The sequence below is a fragment of the Anomalospiza imberbis genome, chromosome 5 (assembly GCF_031753505.1).
Source record: "Anomalospiza imberbis isolate Cuckoo-Finch-1a 21T00152 chromosome 5, ASM3175350v1, whole genome shotgun sequence".
Lineage (NCBI taxonomy): Eukaryota > Metazoa > Chordata > Aves > Passeriformes > Viduidae > Anomalospiza > Anomalospiza imberbis.
Genome location: NC_089685.1, coordinates 52,332,378 through 52,352,808, shown reverse-complemented (window position 1 = coordinate 52,352,808; position 20,431 = coordinate 52,332,378). Strand labels below are relative to the sequence as shown.

The 20,431-nt window shown below is 42.8% G+C and overlaps 1 long non-coding RNA gene across 2 annotated transcripts in view; it reads left to right on the top strand.

Moving 5' to 3' along the window:
• The window catches only part of LOC137474327 (uncharacterized), a 96,488-nt gene that overhangs the window by 11,161 nt on the left and 64,896 nt on the right, over positions 1 to 20,431 (top strand). The window contains exons 2-3 of one of the 2 annotated variants that reach the window (XR_010999301.1): positions 4,055 to 4,523; positions 4,611 to 4,758. This is a non-coding gene — a long non-coding RNA (uncharacterized lncRNA). The remainder of the gene's footprint in view (positions 1 to 4,054; positions 4,524 to 4,610; positions 4,759 to 20,431) is intronic. The other variant, XR_010999302.1, reaches the window with a different exon arrangement.

The following is a 20,431-nucleotide window of genomic DNA, read 5'->3' as shown; positions in this document are numbered from 1 at the left end:
GATAAACTTTGGTTCCTTTCCAGAGAGGTGAAGAGGAAAAGATTTTTCCTGGACCTGATTTTTCAAAGTGAACTCCAGGCAGTCTCTGCTGTGCTTCACTGAACCCAGGCTCCTTCCTAGTATGTCAGTGTGTGGTGCCTTATAGCAGCTCCCAAGACTTTAGCTTGTAACCTCTTAAAGAACAAATGTATGCTTCTCAGTAAAGAAACTCAAGGATGGGAGCATGAAAATTTCTGTCATTTGAAATTTCATTTCAGTGTTCAAATTTTAGAAATGTATTTCTATTAAGTAATTATTTGTTGACACTGAATGAAAACCACAGGAACATGAGGTTGTTGTATGAGAGAGTGACTTCTTGTGTGTCCTACCAGAAGAGGAGACCTCATAATAGCCCAAAAGCTCTTCTGGAATCCCCGACTGAAGGGACACAGCTTTTGTGATGGCCACCTCTTGGCTCTAAGGGAGCTAATTTCTCTGAAAGGCAGAGCCCTTTTCTTGCCCACTCTGCCTCTGAACTAAGAATCATGAAACCTAAGGGATGCTGCATGACTTCCTGAGTTTTGTGTTATGTGTGGATGGTTGAGCATTGTTCACGCCCAGCGTTCAGGTAAGAGGGAAGACTTTGCATGTGACTTGTCCCCTCTGAATTGTCCCACAGCTGCCTGTCCCACCGGACCACCTCGACGACTGAATGAACAGCAGCTGTTCATTAACAGGGAACAGAGATCCGGTGCTGGCCATAGGAAGTAAAAGCCCTAGAGCACACTGCAGTAGCCTTGTTCTCCCTTTACAAAGCTGCTCTCTGTTAAACTGCACTATCAACCCTCACTGGCGTACAAATGCCCTTCGTTAGGGTTTGCACGCTGTGTTATATGAGTCCGCAGTTAAAAAGCAAATGAACAAAACCTGCTTGTGGTAATTTACTGTAATGGCACTGGAAGTCAGTTTAATCAGTGAAAAAAAAAATATATTGAGGTGATTATGCTCAACTGTAGTGTTGGAAGGAGCAGGACAGCTGGGCGCTGAGGTGGTGACTTCACCGGGGACTGTGGAGGAGATGGATTATTTGCAAAATCTCAGCCTGACATGGCTCTCCCAGAATGCAGCCTGCTCCTAAGACACACGTCCGAATATGTTTAATAAGGTGTTAGAACAGAACCTGAAATGTTCGTTCACATTCCCCTGTTGTGGATCATTTCAGTGACCATCTGGTGCCCCTCTTATTTTTTTTTAAAGACTCTCTTGCATCCTGCACATTACTTTCTGTTTACCCTTTGGGGCCCTGCTTGGCAGAGTGCCATGGAATGTGCTTGGTGTCCTGTCCTTTCCTAATGCAGCAAAACACCGAAGACGGTGCGTGACGATAAGCCGTCGTGTTTCTGCTCCCACCTCACCAGGAGAGCCTCATCTTACCAGCTGCAAGAGCAGCCTTTGCTTGGAAGGTGGGAGAAGGATGTGAGAGTTTGTACAAACAGTGCTTTTATTCCCAGGGAGATTTTTAACACTCACTTTGGTGGCTTGCTCAGATTTGCATTCTTGAGTAGAGACAGCAGCCTGGTATCCAAGTGGTAGGAGAGAGATCTGGTCAAAGAAAAAAATAATTCCTTTCATGGGTCCAAGAGTTAGTCTCTAACACCACGATCTGAAAGACTTCCCAGCTGAGCCAGCGTTTTCTGTGTGTTAGTGCTACAATTGCAAACCTACCTGGGGTTTGTAGTGTGCAAATTCAGTTAATTTTCTTAGCTGGAAGACAAGCAGTAACTCTACCCTTTCTAAACTCACCAGCATGGGAGCCTGTATTTTAACCATAAGAAGAGCTAGCAGCCTTGAGGAACACCACTAGGAAGTGGAATTCAAGCAATTACACTGAACAAACAATGAATTGCATAAATTTCTAGTGTGTCTGTTTGCGTGGACACAATTGAGAGAGGGAAAGGAAGAGGAAGGATGGACCTGATGCCAACCATACTCAGTTTAAAAGGTAATGCAGAGGAGACTGTGGTTACAGGCTGATTTAGGAGTTCATTGAGTACATTGAAGGAACCTGGTGTAAGTGGCTGTGGGTTGATGTTTTTCATATGGCAGCAGCCCAGCTGTGCTGTGCTGTGCTGTGGGCACATTAAGCCAGCAAAGCTGTATCACCTCCAGGAGATTCAGGCTGAGACGGCCGAGCCCATTTACACCAGCACCACTGCATCTCTGACCCAGCTTCTGCCAGTAGAGGTATTTTGTTGAGGGGATGGGGCTGGGATGATTCCCAGGCCCTGGGCAGGCCTTGCTGTGCTGGCACAACACCGCTCTCTGAATTCTCTGACAAGCAAAAACAGCTGAATTGTTTTACATTTAGTTTGTTTTAAGTGGACTTTTGCAGTGGCGTGACTACACTGGACATTTTAGTTGTCCTCTGGATATCTTTTGCTTTGTCATGTTGATGATGTTCTTACTCAATTTATTTAGCCAACACATTTTGCCTAACACTATGTTGAACTCTGTTCCAGGAGGCCTCTTTGGTTCAGGTGCCTCTACAGCTTCTCTAGGAAGCTAGTTAGGATTTTTCTGGTCAACAAGAGTGCATTTGCATTTGTTCAGTATTGCTCCTCTTCCTTTATCTCTGTTTCTATTACGTTACAACTCAGGGTGTTCCTGCAATCGTCCCATGTTGGTAGGGTGCCCAAAAGCTGACAATTCTGTAAGCTTGTAGTCTGTGTGTGGTACAAAAAGTACCAGAGGGAGTTGCTAAAGATTTCTATAAAGATCTCAATGTTGTATTTCATTCTCCTAAATGAAATTCCTGCTGTAGATCCTCCTACACACTGAAGTAAGGAATCTGTGTCAAAGTGTCTTCACTCCACGTGTGTTTATTGTTAAAGTCCTTCAGGCTTTGTTTGACTATTTTGATGTGTCCAGTTTCTTATCTGATGCTTTCTGGTTACCTTTCCAATTCAGGAGCAAAGTCCAAAGCAAGATTGGCATAGGCTCAGGAAGGGTGGAGTTGGCAGAGAAACAGTATAGCTCTGCCCCCTTTTTGATTGAAAAGTTGTCCTTGTAAAATAACCCCAGCTGTGGTCTGAAAGGGAGAGAGTTTATGCATCTTCCTTAAGTGCTATTATCACAGTACCCAGAGGAATATATCTCATTTTAAATTCGAGGAGCATGACTATTCCCTCTGTGACACTTAGGTATCACAGACTGGTGATGGGGCTGGGGCATGTGTTCAGAAGGAGAATCAACTGAAGGCAAATGTCTCTCATGACTGTTTTCATGACCTGTCCTCAAGGATGTCCAGGGTTCAAGGTCCCACACCACCCCCAGGTGCTCTGCTCCATCATCCCTACTGCTGGAAAACAGGCCCTCTTCTGAACCTCTCTTCTGACGGTTTAAATATTATTACTTTTTGCTCTAACCCCCAAACACTCCATTGTGTATACTTTATATATGCTGTAATGTAGAATGTTTGAATTCCTGAGAGAGCACAGAAGAAAACCTACTCATGCCTCAGAAGGTGACTCAGAGGCCTTTCTGGCCAAGGACAAAAAACTCTGCTCTTACCATCCCAGGACAGATTAGAAGCACCTAAAAGTGTCCTGACTGATACTATTTAATAGGTGGCAAGGCTCGGACACAATGTGAGAATGGAAGGAATCTGAGAAGGTTTATTACAAACAAATTGTGCTTTCTTAGTCGGTGCTTATGATCTGTCATCCATCCAGAGCAGGAGCAGCAGTGATTGTGCAGCCTCACTCAGGTCAGGGTGAGCAATTATGGGTATCTGACCAGAGTCAACCATGGAATACCTGAGCACAGCAAGACAGCAGGAGATCTTGTGATGATTGTTAATGGAACACTTGTAACTGTGTCCAGTCAATTTACATGATGAGTAATGTAAACATAGAGGTTATTGAATGGGGAGTGAAAACTGTCAGGCAGCAGGTTAGTGGTTGTTGCTTTAACTGGGGACCAGAAAGAAAATCCTTTCTGGAGTCATTAACTGTATTCTCCTGACACTCTGCTAGAGCAGAACTTACCTCAGCTCTCAACTGTCCTTCTATCTCAGCTTGAAATGCCTGAAGTGCTGGTGATGATTTTGTTCTATGAGCTATGACATAAGCTGCAAGTGAGTGTCAGTCTCAGAAGATGACTGCATTTCTCAGAGAAATTTCCTTGAGAACCTTTCTAATCAATGCACTTCAAGCTGATTTTTCCATGTTTCACCAAAGCTGCAGAAAAATCAGTGGTTTTGAACAATGTTCCACAGCTATTGCTTTGATTTTTGAAAATTCATTAAGAACAACAATAACAATGACAACAACAACAATTAAAAAAATCATTCTTGTGAGCTGAATAAAGCTGAACTGGCAAATCCCAGATACCCAGAAGAAACAGTGTCCTGTTTGTAAGGAAAGAGTGTGGTTACTGTGGTCAGACAGCTGGGCTACAGGCCAGGCCATGCCTCCTAAACATATTTTATCTAACCTCATGTCACAGGCAGGATGTGGGGAATATAAGATTTTCTCTTCTGAAAGGTAAGGGCCATTCACAGAGAGCATACACAGGCATTGCTCCCTTGACAGCTGCTTTGCCTTGTACCCATCGAACCTCTACTTCATTAGGGTATCAGAGGAAATTTCTAGACCTGCTGGGATCAGGATTGAGGCAGATCCACCTCGGTGGCTTTCCCCAGGCAGTCAAAAAGGCAAAGACAGGCTGCAACCAGGCCTGAATGGACCCATTCTCCTCAGCCAGCTGTGAATACTTAAGGTATGTCTCACCTAAGCATGGGGTGTGATTGTAGCACATAAATAATGGGTACAGTTAACGTGGTCCAGAAACTATAAGACTGTAGAGTTCCTGGAGAGTCCTTGCTGTTGGTATTGCATTGGGTGGCTGCAAGAAGCCATCAGGGCTACAGGAGCACCTCTGCTTGGTTGGCTGAAGCTAAGGGGATGTGTAGTGGTGGTATTTTAGGACCCAGATTTCCCTTTAACTAGAGGCATCTAATTTTTCCTCTAAGAAAACTGATGCAGCTTCCTTGAAAATGATGGGCAGAGTCAGAAATGAGATTAATGATGTCTTGTGTCATTTTTCCCTTGTGAAAGAAACTGCCAAATTTAATTACTGGATACAGGCAAAGCTCATCTCAGTCTCTGTACATCAAACCCTGTGATGGTAGTGTGGCTTCAATGGACAGAACTGACGTGAAACTGATGCAGTCTTCCTGACAGGCCTGACGGGTTTCATTCTGCCTCTCTCTCTGCAAGTGGAGACCCCAGAAAATAACCACAAGGAATTTAAGCCTTGTTGTTTGATTTTTTTAATGTGAATACCAAGAATATGTGAAGCATTCATGGCTTAGGCAATGCAGTGAGACCCTACTGTGTGACACAGACACACAGAAGTCAGCTGCTGGTTTCTCAATGCAGTGCATTGATTTTTGCAGTAATATATCACCACCCCTCGGACAATAACTGGGGTCTTGGTGTCAGGTAAAACTAAAAGAGACAAAAGTGTATTGCCTTTATCTAGAGGCTTATGTGCTGCTGTGACTAAGGAGAATGTATAAAACTATAGGTAGCAGTGTGAGACAACCCAGTATATAAATACTGAAGGGAGATTAAAGGAGGATCATCAATATCATCCTATTTGCTTTTAGAATTTACAAAGATTTGCCTTGGTAAAAATTATACAGTTGGTGGTAAGCTTGCTCTGAGGGAATGTACTCACACAAAGACAACTCTGACAAAATTATCTTTGAGGCTGTGTCAATAGCAGGTAGAGAAACTCAGGTGCAGTTCCCAAAGGGCTGCTTCTCCCTGATGAGGATGATTGCAACAGGCAGACATTGTAATGCATTGCTAAACTGCCTCCTTTTATTTTCCTCGATCTAGGAAATGCATAGTTTTCTCAATAAAAAGGGACTAATTTCTTATTTTTAAGGCTATTTAACCAAATGCAGTGTATACATGCCCTCCTGGAATGTGCTCTGGAATTGCTGCTGCTGCAATCACAGCAGGGAAGGATTTTGCTGCTCCTGTTATCAAGTTTTTCTTGTGGCACATTATTAGACAGAGCTGTTTCTTGTTCTTGGATAGTTTATTTAATGCACTGGGAAACTTCTGCTCTAGCACTTTCCCAGTTTTCTTTTTGGAAACCCAGATTAATTTATTTGAATTATTTCTTTGCTATTTCTCAACAATTCTTCACCTTTTCTGTTTCTTTCTCTCCTGTCATGAAGTCTTTTTCACCTCCTCAAACCAGTGACCAGCAGACTAAGAACCTCTTGCCATTAACCATCTAATCCATTTGGACCAGATTTTTCTCTGCTTGTCTTGTGTGTTCAAGTCATAATCTTGATTTCAGAGCAACTGTCAGTGATGAAATAGTTCTGGTGCTGAGCAGGGAGCTCAGGCATAGCTCAGACACCTACCCTTTCTTCAGACAAGCTTTCATGCTCCTGCACTTGAAGATGGATAAAATTCCCCATGTGAAGTACTGAAGTGGTTTCCTTTTCCACAGATTCACAATGAAATGTGGTTGGGTTTGTTTTAGTTTGTTTTTTAAAGTTCCTTTCTTCTCACCTCCCAGATGTTTCCAATTTATTATCTTTTCATGTCTTTAAATTTAACTCGTTCCTCTTTAATTCTTTACATATTCTTCCTTATTTAATATTTTTGTGAAGAGGTGTACTACATGTACTGAAATCCAAGGGGAGCAGTTCTGTGGATGGAGGTAGTATTTTTCCCCAGTGAGATTCTCCCTGTCCCTGCTATACAGGTGTAAGTTTAAGGTGTTTAATTGCCTTTTTTGTTTAGTTGCTCAGTTGGAGTTGTTTTGTTTTGTTTCGTTTTTGGAAGGAGGCATGGGGATCGGGTAAGGTAGTTGTTAATTCACAAGATTTAATTTTACTTTTTGCTGTTCTGTGACCTTTCCAAGGCTTGTGACGTACTGAAGGGCTGTGTGATGGGGAAAATTACCAAAAGCCTTTTTATTCACATCAGCATGTTCTGCAAGGGCTGTCTTTCCATTGTGACATCCCCTCTTCTGGCCTTGCCTCACTCATCTACACCACCTGTCACTACCCTGGGCTGTGCTGCAAACTGCAAATCCCTGGAGGAGAGGGAATCCCTCTTATTTGGAAGAAGGCTTCTATTTTCTGGTCTCGGAGTGAGTTTGGAAGTCTCTTGTTGCTTTTGTGAAGGACTTTGTCATTTGCTGCTTTGTGACACATCAGTCTAGATTTCCCAGCTCTTTCACAGTGCATCGCTGCTTTCCCTGACGGACAGATTAGATTTAAATTTGCACTTGCAGAGTCTGAGCGAGTGAGGATGGTACTTGTATGCACGATGGAAATCTTTTCTCCTTTCTTGTGACACGTCTGCCCAGAGGGTGTGCTTCGCGTGGGCGTGCTCGTGTGCAGGCAGCGTGTGTCATGACTGTGTCTGCAGGTGATGCTCCTGGGGACATCTGTCCCTGGGCTGCGCTCCCCGTGCTGCTGCATTCCTGGCTGCCGCTGCTGCCCATCCCTTCTCCAGTGGAGCAACAGTGCCAACTGCTGGCTGCTGTGCCTGGCCTGCCATCCCCTAAGCTTCATCCTGAGGCCAGTGCTGCCTAAAACACATCAGCGTCCCCTCTGCTGACCGTCTGGCTACTTAGCAATAATAGCTCCGTTTGTTAGTCCTTTTTTCCATGCCAAAATAATATTCTGTTGAGCTCAGGTAAGCCTCAGGTTACCTCTGCTGGAGACATTTCTAATTGTTTAATGTTGGTTTAAAGCTGCATGTCTCTCCTGATCTCCCAGGGCTGGCTGCTCGAAGAAGGGAGGAGGTTTCTGCTCAGGGTGCCATGAAGTGCTGCCTGAAAGTTCTTTAATCATTCAGTTGTGGCAGCAATTTGCCAGCTATGTATTTGGGACACTCTTATTGTTATAGCCACAATGAGCTCCGGGGAAAATAAGATGGTGGTTTATGTATTTCTGCACAGAGCACACACAGCACTTTTACTCAGTAAAGGAAAAAAAAAAAAAAAAGGAGAAAAGAAAGAAATGGGGAGGGTAAGAAAAAGGAGATAATCTACAGCTGTACATATAAGCATGGTTTTATTCGAATTTCAGTGAAATGTTTTAATAGAAAAAATAGTTTGTGCTTGTGTTTTGTTTTTGTTTTCCTAAGAGGAATAGCAAATGGAAAAGACAAGTTTGTTTCTTTAAATGTTTCCTGTGAGAAGGGGGTTACAATGTTTGCAGGAGGTGACGGTAGAGAGGACGCATATATGGGGAGCAGGAAACTGGGGAAGGAAAAAAGTATAAAAGGAAATAATTAAGAGAGCTTTGCAGAAGAAGGAGAAAGACAGTGAACGGGTAAAGCAATAAACCTGGCAGAGATGATCAGGGGAATTTTGCATAGGAAAAAAAAAAAATGGAGGGATAGGAGGCAGCCAAATAAACTAAAAGTGAGTTTGATGAGTCAGGGTTTCTGTGGGTTTCTTGCATCTCCCAAAAGGCCATTTTTTTACTTCCTCTCAGCCACAAATGTTCTTCATTATTTTTGGAACCGAACACGAAAGGAAAACTAATAAATCAGCTATTCTTAAACATAAATGACAAGTCCAGGCTGAGGCACAGGTGGACCACAACCACAGGAGGTCTCTTAAATCAAAGCTGCAGAACTTTGGATAGCCAGCAGGTTTAGCACTGCTTCCAGCCCTCTGTTGCTCTTTTAATCATGTAGTGGTTTAGGGTTTGGATAGGGAAATCCAAACCAGGCAAAAAGAATAAATAAATAAATAAATAAATAAATAAAAGCAACATTTTGATGCTGCCTTGATAGACAAGACCATCAAAATTCCTCCTGCACAACTGAAACCTCAGTGAAGTTTCTTCTTAGCTAATCTAAACTCACATCTTTCAGTATGTACTGGTCTGTTCCAATGACAATGTCTTGAGTTTTTATTACTGATGTAAATACTTAAGCGTCATGTAATGCCATCATTTACTATTTTATTTAATTAAACAACATAATTCCAGGAGATGTGGTTGCAATTTTCAAGAGTCTTTTTCTAACCATGCACTGATTTGTTTTAGGTTCACACAGACAGGTGTGAAACTGTAAACTCTGAAGCAGTTTGTTTCTCTGAATAAAGGGAGCAGGCTCCATGCTTTCTTATCAACAAGCAGGCCTTTGCCACTGAGATAAGCAGCCTCTTACTGAAAATATATTGTTATATGTATAATATATTATCATGTTATTAGAAAAGTAATGGGGGCAGGGCTGAAAAAGCTGAGCAGACCTGATGGAGAGAGGAGGATGCAAAGGAGTGTAGCTCTGCACTCAGAGGTGGGATGTGAGGCTGGGGAAGGCAGGGGGCTGTCACTCCCTGTACCAGCCATGAGTTTTCCCTACGGTGGAGTGGGATACCATGGGGACAGGTGAGGTGGCTGTCTGCTGTCCCCGCAGGCCGAGCAGGGGCAGTGGTGCTGGGAGCTACGATGCCGCTAGATGTCCCTTGTCACCCGAGTGAGGTAGGCAGCTCGTCCCCGTCTCTGCACGTCGGGCATGTGCGATGTAGTGTCATAAAGAAGCCTGCTCTTTAAGTGTTAAATAAGGAGAAAAGTTGAGTCTGTATTTAAAAATAAGTCTTGTATTAGCCTGTCATGGATAGCAAGGAGAAAGTTACGTCCTCAGCCACTTTAATTTTTATTGGAAGATAGGGAGGATTTTGTTTTGAAGAGATATTTATGGGGCAGTTCAATATTTCCTGGGGGAGAAGTCACGGTTTGGTGACCTAACACTGTGGTTTCCCACTGTGGTGGGAAAACTAACTTTCCCTGCTGACACAGGCCTGTCTGGTGCAAGGTGGGGGCCTGGCAGCCTGCATCAGCTGGGTTGGTGGGGTGGAAAAGACCTGTGGGATTTCCTTGTGTCTTCTTAGTGACTCTGCCGTTTTAGGCTTGCTGATGTGGCAGAAGGCAGGTAAAAGAGGTCACTTCTGTGAAGAACTCAGCCCCTCCACCTCAGTGGTGCAGCCATAGACCCAAAGGCTCTGTGTGCCCCTGCAGAGGGGGGAAAGGCTGGTGCAAAAGGAAGCAGCTGCTGAGGGAGGTGGACTGATGTATCCATGTAGAGTGAAGGGCAAAAGTGTCTAAAGGGGTCACAGGGAAAGCTCCCAAAGCTCCTTACACCTGGCCCCTCAAAAACCTTCCCTTGCTTCCCAGCCCCTGTGTCACTCAGCACACACAGAGCCACATGGAACTCACACTGCCCAGGCACATGGCTTGCGTTTGTCCCTCCAGCCAGCTGTGCTGGTCCTGCCTTGCCAGTGCTGCTCCTGCCTCTCCACACCAGTTTGAAGAGTGGCCTCCAACAACAGGAGAGTGCTGATCTCTTAGCAGTCCTTCAAGAGTTAATTCCTCCCTATGCCCTAGGCATGTGGCCATGTTTTCTCCACGGTGGAAGCTGTGTTTCCATATGTCCCTACCTCCCGTGGCTGGCACCTCGGCGTGGGCATCTGTGCCGCTCTGCGTGCCTGTGCCCTTGCGAAGGCCGCTCTGAACCTGCGACGGGCAGCTCCTGCAGCGCCCCGTGTGCCCTCTGCACACACCTGCCTCAGCAGTGGGGAGGGATGCCCCTAAACTCCCTGAAAGCAGCTACAGGGCTTTGCCTGCCCAGGCAGTGATATGGACTTTGCTCCAATGTAAGGAATAACTGACTGACTGTCACCTGTTTCTCAGGGCGTGCTGCTGCCGTGCGTGGCTGCACGAACCAAGCTGTTGAGTATTCAGAGTCATATCTGCCTGCCTGAATGACAGAAATGAAACATTTGCTGCTTTCTACTTCCTTTAAACCCCTGGGAGCCTGTAGGGCTCATCCTCCTCATGCACCAATGTATCCATGTGTGCCACTTACCAATCAGGGGCTTCTTCACTGGTAATGTCTGAGCAAATCTCTTGATAACAGAGGGACTACACACAGATTATTGTGATCATAATTTGGCCAACATAGCCTTTATTACTAATGGTGATGCTGGAGATGGAAAACCCAGCTTGATTCTCAGATCCCTGCTGAAAAGTAATAAAATAAAGAGGAACAAAATCGGTGTGTGAATTTGCTACCAAACCTTTGAAAAACACAAAAGTGGAACCCTGCCAATACTACTGCTGGTGATTTTTCATAATGGAGCCTCATTTTGAGGTAGGATTAGAAGTGGAAGTGCATTTTTTGTCTCTGACATTAGTATCATGTTACTGTGTACAAATGGAGAGCTTACAATTTTTTGACATTTGTTGTGTTGTAATTATTGTGTGCCCCTCTTGCACCTACAAAGTGAGTATTTTTTAATATCATCTGATAATAGAGTAATTAGAAAATAACTTCAGCTATCATAAGAAAAAAGTGTCTATTTTATTAACACAAAGAACAGACAAAGGAAGCACTTCAATGGAAGTGCTCTGTTAAAAACGGAGCCATGTTTCTTTTTGCTTTGTTGAAAAGATAGATGAAGGCAGGCTGGCTTTGTGTAGTCTTTTTTTCATCCCTGGGCAATGGCAGAACTTATAGGTAAATTCTGTTGTCATAAAATTCTATGACAGTAGCTGAGAATGATATAATATCCTGCATACTCATTTCAACAACAAGAAAAAAAATTACTAACCCATAGCTTGGATTTTGAATATCAGAAAGAGCCTTCACTACCAAGAAATGAACCTTCAGTACTAAGAATACAGAAAAAGCAACTAAAAATTTTTAAACATAAGAGCCACTTGATATAACCAGTAGCAAATAAAAAAGAAATGTAAATGTAATTTTAAATTATTTATTTCACTCTATCTCCCTTTTTCATGTTAATATATCCTTGGCTCTAGTTCAGAGTGACATGCTAATTATGAATGTATGAAAACCTAACTTTTTATTGTGCTAATTAAACTGTGTGTCACATAGACATTTGGGGAGAATTTCCCATGCTTTCTTGTGTGAATGGAAGGAAAGAGCAGCAGTGCTCACTTAAAACTGGAATTTTTTTCCTAGTACCTTGCAAAAAAGGCATCATTGTATTTTGATTAATCCATGCTTGGTCCACCTCGGATGTTTCTATGGAAACAGAATTTTTTTCCTTGATGGAAATTGCTAGGCTCAGGAAAGCTCCTCACTGCACAAAACCATTTGAGCTCCTGAAGAACTACTTGTTGGAAATTTAATGTGCATAAACAGAACACCCAAATTCCTCCTTGGTGTTATTGTTGTCAATGCTAATACAGAACTGTTTTCTTAATGATACACAGTGGTGCCTTTTCACTCCACAAGAAAATAGGGTAAGAGTGGTATTATTTCCATTGCAAAAGAGCACTTTTCCTGGTCCAGAAAGAATTAGCCTGCAAACCGTCCAAAATTAAATTTTATGAATTCTGATGTGTGTTTATTATTTAGCTCTGGATCCAAATATTTTGGCTTGATGGCTGTTAAAATTTAATTCATTTTGTTTTGCAGATTGGCAGTAATTTACACATATAATTCTTGTGTACCTCAGTTTTGGATATGGAATTTTGTTGGGGTTTGGTTTGCTTTGGTTTTGGTTTTTTTCCTCCCAAAGAAAATACATGCTCTTACTGGATGCTACTGTGATATTTGGAATACCTTTTGAAAATCAACCAACAGAGGGAGCATTTGTGTGTTATTATTAATTTAACAAAATGGTTGGAAACATGACTCTCATTTTCCCCATCATTTCTGGACAGCATATTTATTGTGTAAAATTACAGGATTTCTTGACCATTTAAATCTTGGTTTGGAGTGTTTAAATCTTGGTTTGGAGTGTTTCAGTTTTTAAAAAGTCCAATCTTGAGTTTAGCTGACAGTGCAAGTAGCTATTTTAAATTGATTGTCAGGTTTATATTTTTTTTGTTTAATCTCTGTTCATCATGGCAAGGAATCTGCCAAATAGAATAAGGAAAATCACTTTGAAAGCAAGCACACTTTTCAAACTTCTTCCAGAGACATACTGAAAGCAGAAATTAAATGTCAACCATAGAAAGCAGAAGCCTTAGTATTTCTTGGTACCTCTTTTACGTGCTCACTCTTAGAGTGTGAATAATAAGGATGATGGTGATGTGTACAGCATTAGAATGTGGATGATGATGATAATAATAACAATGATGATAAAAATGTTGTGCACCTGTATTCTCCTGAAATCTTTCCTCTTCAGCTTTTAGGGCACTGTTACTTTTAGCCACTCACACTGCACTTCTCTGTTGTCCTCAGGAGGAGTGAAGCAATTGCTGCTCTTTGCAGTGTCTCAGCAGATCAGAGCCAGGAGCCCAACTGAATGCTGTGGGAGGCTGTGCAACACTTTAGAGCTATGAAATTACTGGGAGGCACCAGGACTTGGCTGCAGAAAATGGAGAGAGACTTAATGCAGCATCAGAGCTGAGCATTCCTCTTGGCTGGGAAATGTGACACTACCCAAAACGTAATCAGGGTCTGGTGGTGACATTGGCTTTGAAGAACTGTGCCGCCCAAACCCAGGGTTCCTTTGAAGACAATACCTCTCCTTTACAGGTGAGGCTGCTTTAATGAGTGCTCATTTTGAACCTCAAGGGAATGATGTGTTAGATACTCTGAATTAGTAAGGTCTTTCAGTTGGGAGGACTTTTTTTTCCCCCTTCATACTGCTTTCCCTGATGAATAAATTAGGATGCAACTCTTTGCCTAAGCCCTGGGAATGAGCAAATCCAGGAACCTGTAGTGTCTCTGCCTCTTGGGGACAGGAATACACAGAACTATTTTAATGGCATTAACAGCACCTTATAATTAAGTGAAGAGCAGTACAGTTGCAGTACTGCCATGTGCAGCAGAGGGAGAACCCTATTTATATGCCAGAAGGCTATTCTGGGAGTGCTAACACTGGGAGTGAGCAGCTGTGAGAAAAACAGAGAATAAGTGCTAGTACACTCTGAAATGGAAATCACAGCACAGCGCCATATGTGTTGACTAAGTAGTCCCGCCAGCGCCCTCGTTTCAGGGCTCTGAAGTGATAGCTTCCAACTTGCTTGATGAATTTTCACAAAATTGCTATTCCAAGCAGCAGTCTCCATAAATGTAGCCATTCCTTTTATACAGCACATGGGATAACACGAGCCTGCAAACTTCAGTCTAACACTGCTGGAAGACCAGGCAAGAACTGAAATATTTGCCTTCCTCGCTGCAGAGCTCATTAACCCACGTACATATCATCCCCTGGGAATGCAGTTTCCTGATCCTGAGGTTCTCCTGTGAGCCCCACACAGATGGATTCCTGTGTGCAGGACTCACGCATTCCAATGTTTACCTTCACCTCTTAAAGCTTTAAAGCAAATATGAGAACAGAACATGAATTCCCTTGTCAAGGCTGTTTTTCTACGTGGTTCGGTTATTTATTTGCCTACCGTGACACTGGGTGCTCTCAATAATTTCCTTTCAATTTTGTTCTCAGGCTCCTTAAAGATTTGAGAAGATCTTGTGGGACCATGTTTGTGCAACAGGAGTAACTTGTGCCAAGCTGTGGCACCTGTATGCAGCAAAGGTCAAGCCCAAACTTGTGATAGTGGAGATCTGGGGGGGATTTCCTAAAATTTGTGAAAAGCCAGTCTACTAAAAGCAGTCAGGTCTCTGTTATAGCCTCATCTCTCAATTCCCTCTGCACTTAACATTGTAAAGCACTGAAAAATCTGGTGGTTCTTGAACACTCTGGCTCCATCACAGGTGTTAAGCCCTTCACAGGTGTTAAGCCCTTCTCAGCATGGCAGCTCCAGGCACCACTTGGAGTTGCTTACTGCAGCCATGTATCCATCCCAGCATGGCCTTCCAGACCCAGAGGTCTGTGCCACAGCTGTGGCCCCACTTCTCTTCCCTCCTTCCTCCCAGCTGCAAATCCTGGTGGAATTCCTCCCAGGACATGTAAGTTCTCTGTCCTTGCTGTATGTGTGTTGCTCTGCTGGCACACCTGGTGGTGTCTCAAAAATGCAATTGTGCTTTCTGGTATTTCCCATGAGGGAAATACACTGCTTCCTGCCCAAGAAGCCTTGGACCACATGGACCTTCTGACTTCCTGCATGCTCAAGAACTGAAGTGACCTAGGCCAGGTGGTGTGTGATAGTTTCAGTGCTCCCCACCTAAAATCTTCTTTAATGTTAATTTTCTATCTCAGATGTGTGTACTTGTGCATAACAGCAACCTGTGACTCTAATATCAGAGGTTTTCCAAGTAACTTTTTTAATTAACCGTGGAAGTTTTGCAGTTTATTAGCTTCTCAGAAAATGTATGCATTTGTCTTTTAGGAAACACCAGGTAGGTGCCAGAGGAACTCACTCTGCCAATTTATTATTCTGGATTGTTTGAAAGAAAGAAAAAAGCAGTTTGTGGTTTGGTTGCAGAATAGGGTGTGAGCCAAATACAGAGAGTCTCAGCAAATCTGAAATTTATATAGAGAAATCCACCTCTGCATGCCTCGCTGAAAATCTTGAGGATGCAAGTACACAGTAAAATATGTAACAAATCTGAGGCTCTAACAGTGCTGTGAGCAACCCAAGAGCTTTCCAATTCTGTAATCACTGTAGGCATCCAACTCCCACTGGCTGTCGAGGTTGTGTCTCACTATGACTCTTTAAAGGTCATGCTTAAAGATTAAATACAAGAGGTTGCTTGCTAGTGTTGATGAACAGGAATAATTTGCTGTCGTGATGCAACAGCAGCTGTGCATGAGAAGATTGTCAGTGGGAAGGTACCCTGGATTAAGTTAAACACAGGTTTCAGGGTCACAATTTTGTAGGACTCTAGCTTCTGCTTTCATCTTAATTGACTCCTTATTTGGGATTGTCCTCTTACAGCTGTGGAATCAAGGCTCGTGGAAGTCCAGGGTGAAAAGGAGGGCACTGAAACCAGCTCCCGACCAAAATTCCTCTCGTGGCTCAGATTCCTCTCACCTCCCCGTGGGCAAAGGGTGCTGATGCGAGAGCGGTGGTTCCCATGAAGGAGCATAGTTCAGAGAGCAGAATTTTAGGCACATGCACACAGTTGTGTGTGTGTGGTTAATCATGACTGAGCGGAGAGTGTTTTGGAAATGTTGCATAATGTAATTACTTGCTTCTGGGCTGCAAACTCCTCGGGGAAATTACTGTTGGATGAATGTATGTGTTAAACCATACAGCGCTGTATATAATATTGTGTTCAGGCAAAAAATAGGTTAGTCAATAATTTGATCTAAGTTCTTCTTATGGGTCATCAAATTAGTCAGAAACATACTTGCTGAACTTTAAAGTGTAGTTATTTTAGGACCCATGGGATTTGAATGTTCTGAGTCAAGGGAACAAGCTCCATAACTTTTTTATTGACAACAGTTAAATATCCTTTCCTAGCACCTTTAAATGCAGTCATGCTTTTGCATGCCTGAAATACAAGAAATCTAATCATTAGTTTTTTCTAAACATTCATAATTTGAAAATTGGCTACTTAAAAGAGCTGTGAGCTAAGTACAAAAATAGCTTCAAATAGAAGAACTGAGGCCAGGAGTGATGTTTGGAACCATCATTGTTCAAAAATTGTTGCCATGCCAGGGGAAGGGAAATAGCCAAGAGAACTTTTGGTAATAGTGCTTGAAAATACAGTGTGTGTGAAGAAAAGAGACATTGTAACCAGAAACCCCCCAAAATTTAAATGTAATATACATATGTATCAAGTGGTCTTTGATCTGCTTTATTCCAAGCTTTCTTGAGAGTTGTCCTATTCCATATTCAGACTTTTTGACCTTGTTTTGCCACATGGGTTTAAGTCTAAGTACTGACACCTTGGAAGATTCCAGAAGTTCACAGGTCCAGAGCCTTATGTCCCTTAACCATCTCACACACGGTTACTTCTGTAGTTTCTCATGCATTGTAAACTGCACTGTGCTTGGGGCCATTCACAGCCTCAAGGACCACCTGTGGAAATACCTAATGGACCTAATGATGCCATTGACCAGCCCCACCTGGACCCTCCAACCATGGCCTGGGGTCAGTTCAGTTCAGCCTGGAGCTGCTGCTCCTTTCCTGAGTTTCTGTGGGGTCGTGCTCTCCTGTTGCTCCTCCTAGGTGGCTCCTGGCTTATCCTTGGCTGTGCTGTTGACCACCAATGGATCCATTACCAGTCCTCCATATTCAGCACTGTGGGTCTCTGCCTCTCAGTGAGGCCCTGGATGGTGGGATGGGACCTTCTCCTGCTTAATCCCTGCAGTGAGGAAGCTGGGCCCGTGTCCTGGTGGTGAGGCTGATTCCCAATCTGGTTTCCTCGAGGAAGATGATTAGGTTGTTGTTATCTGGATGCAGGTCAGTAGCTATTTTTATGCCTTGCATCTGAAAAAAAATGAAGGCAATATTGTCTATTCCAACTTCCAACCCATGTTGTTTTAAGTTAATTCTTGTTTATCATAACTTGTGTGTTTTACTATGTTTTGCTATTATTTGCTGCCTCATTTAATGATGTGACAATTTTCATCCAGTTGTGATGGACTGGATAGGTTAGCTCTGTACCATCTGAAAGACCATAAATTGAGGGGTTTAATTCATTTTAAGTAAACCTTATTTCATCTTTGGCAGCCCTAAAATTGCAGACTTCAAAACTATGTTCTATGTCTATCTTTAGCTTCAAAAAATATTGTAATTTAACTTGAATTCCAGGTTTTATTTTGCTTCTCATTAAGCTGGAGAATGTTATTGTGTGCCTGTAATTGGGCATCTTTGATCTCAAGACAAGCCACATGAGGGTAAATAGTCTTTCATGCAAAGCATTCCTGTTTGCACTTGACAAAAAAAATCCAACCAAAAAAAAAAGCCCCAAAACAATCACCTTTCTTTATAGATGGCCACAAAATAAAGGAGGTGTTGCTAGGTTTGCTCTTGGCAGGATGAAGCAAAACTATGCAGCCTACACAACTTCCTTGAGTGAAGGTACAATGCTTAGGTAGATAGTTTTGCAGACTTGAGATGTGTCCACGCAATCTTCTGCAAACCTAGGCTTGTTCAGGGCTCCAGGACGGAGCCTGCTCTGGAGTGAAATTGCTGTATCCTGTTGGATGTGGTACTTGCTGGGGATGCAAACCTCTGTCTCAAGGCCCCCGTGGTGAATTGAAATGCACCTTTTGCGTGTTTTTCTTTTGGTGGATTTGTGAGCTAGAGGAAAGCTTTCTGGGGGTGAAAATCAATCTGCTCTGTGGAGATCTGGAGAAAGAAGCCTCCTGACAAAAGGTCTAAGTCTGCTTCACGGTGTGCCCGCTGTCTTGTGGGGCTGTTGTGTCTCATCACTTTCAATCCACACAAGGTGTGTGTTCCTCAGCTGGAGATTGATTTTTTTGTGTATGTCAGCCTTGTATGTACTAGTGACCCTTGGAATTATGTGTGTGGTAGTTCTTGTTGGTATTGTGAGAGAATGGGGCATCCCAAGGGCTGATGGAGCCCTCTTATGGTGGGGGAGAGAGGAGCACACCCAAAAACTGGATGTAGGATGAGCTCACTGCAGAAACTCAAGGCCTGTGCAGAAAATGTAGCTGCTAACAGTGACAAAGTTTGATTGCATATGAACTCTGATGTTTTAAGGATGTATGTTTCCCCTCCCCACTCCTTTGTGGTTCATCGTGGGCTTGGCAAGAGGCAGACCTCCCAGCTGAAGGCTATTTTCCAATCTAACTTCTGGTACCTCCTCCAAGCCCTAAGAGCCCTAGGGCAATTCATATTAAAGGTCACTAAGTTTTTTGTTGAATAGAAATTTATGTGACTGCTGAAGTAAGGAAAAAGCAGAGCAAAATCTCTCTGAATCTCTGATTCTTACATCCAGTGTTTATCAGTCTTGCTCATGTGTGACAAGTGGTTTGGTTTCTTGAATCAAAGGACCCCTTTGTAAATGATACTGTTTCCATAAGAGCTAAAGATCCTTTTGTATTTTCAGTTGTGATTTTTTTTTTTCAAGTAAGGAAAAGTTGATTGAATTTCTCACATTATCTATATACTCTTTCTGGCACTGATAGAACATTACTGAGATATTAAAATGTGTGACCAGAGCCCAGGCATGGCCTGGCTGGCACTGGCTTCAGTGACAGCAGCGGTACAAGCAACCCTGCTGCTCTACCTGTGCTCTGTCCCTTGTCTGTTTGGGAATTTTGGCCAGTGCAGGGCATGAGGTGGAAGAAAAGCACTGGTGTGCTGAGAACAGTGTGTGCAGGGGTAACAAGTGTGCTGGGAATTGCTGAATCTGATATTGCCCCAAAAAGAAATAATAATCAAGCTACAGCCTCAACTCCTGTATGCAAAGAGGGTTTAGCTTTGGTGGTGGAGTGGTCAGAACCATTTATCCTGCAGCAGGTAAACAGTATTTGTGCTCTTGCCTCTACTAACACAAAGAGATGCAGAAATGCTCCCACTGCTGAAGGCTGGGTAAATTATTATGCTGACTGATGAGGAGGTTTGCACTCCAATTCCAGTGGTAAGTCCCTGGGAAAATCAGTTTAGCTTCATCTTAGACCTATTTACTTCCACCACACTTGGACTGAATATCTTTCAGGGACACTTAAGAATATTTGTGTTCTATAAAATGGCACAAGTAATGGATTTTTTGAAGGTATAATACATTGGTTTGAGGCTTTCAGTGGCTCACATGCCTTATGACAGTCTTCTACATGAAGCATTCATGAAATAAAATCTGGTGTAATTCATTTCCCACTTGTTACCAATAGCATGAAACCACAGTCATCCAAAATGCAAAATATTTCTTATGACAAGCACAATTCCCACTTTGTCCTGTGATTTAGATCTCCCTTCTTTCTAACTATAATAACTATCCATCACTCTGAATTATTTCATGTTAATGATGTGTTTGTTTCTTTGATTAAAGGGTTTAATGTCAGTATATGTTACTGTATCTGTTTATCTCAGACTTCCTAATCACCGCAGCAGCCACCACAATGTCTGGTCAAGTAAATCCCATTTTGACCTTTTTTTCCCTGAGGGAATGCATTTTCAATTAAATTGTTCTTTTAAAACGTTGGGCTACATTAATGTGGCTTATCATTCTCTCCAGCATAAAATAGTTTCTAGCAGTCCTCAGATAACCAGTTTGGCATGTCTTCTTCCTTCAGCCTAAAGCAGGGTTTTCAACAACAGTTTGTTCTTGATAATGTCACTGGACATGAGGCTAAAGGCAGGAAAGTTGGGCGTTTGTCATTGTAGTGTGCAAGTCTCCCAAAACAAAGATTCTGCAACTTGAAAGCATCTCTCCTGTTCATTTTATGGTCTCTCTGCACCTCCCAAATTCAGATCTGTTCTGACACTGCAGGGCTGACCCTCTGAAAAATGTCACAGTTATCTGCTTTTCCACTCGAGCTTGTCTACAGGGAAAAATAGCGCTGCTTAAAATCTCCAGCTATCCAGCAATGTGGGTACATG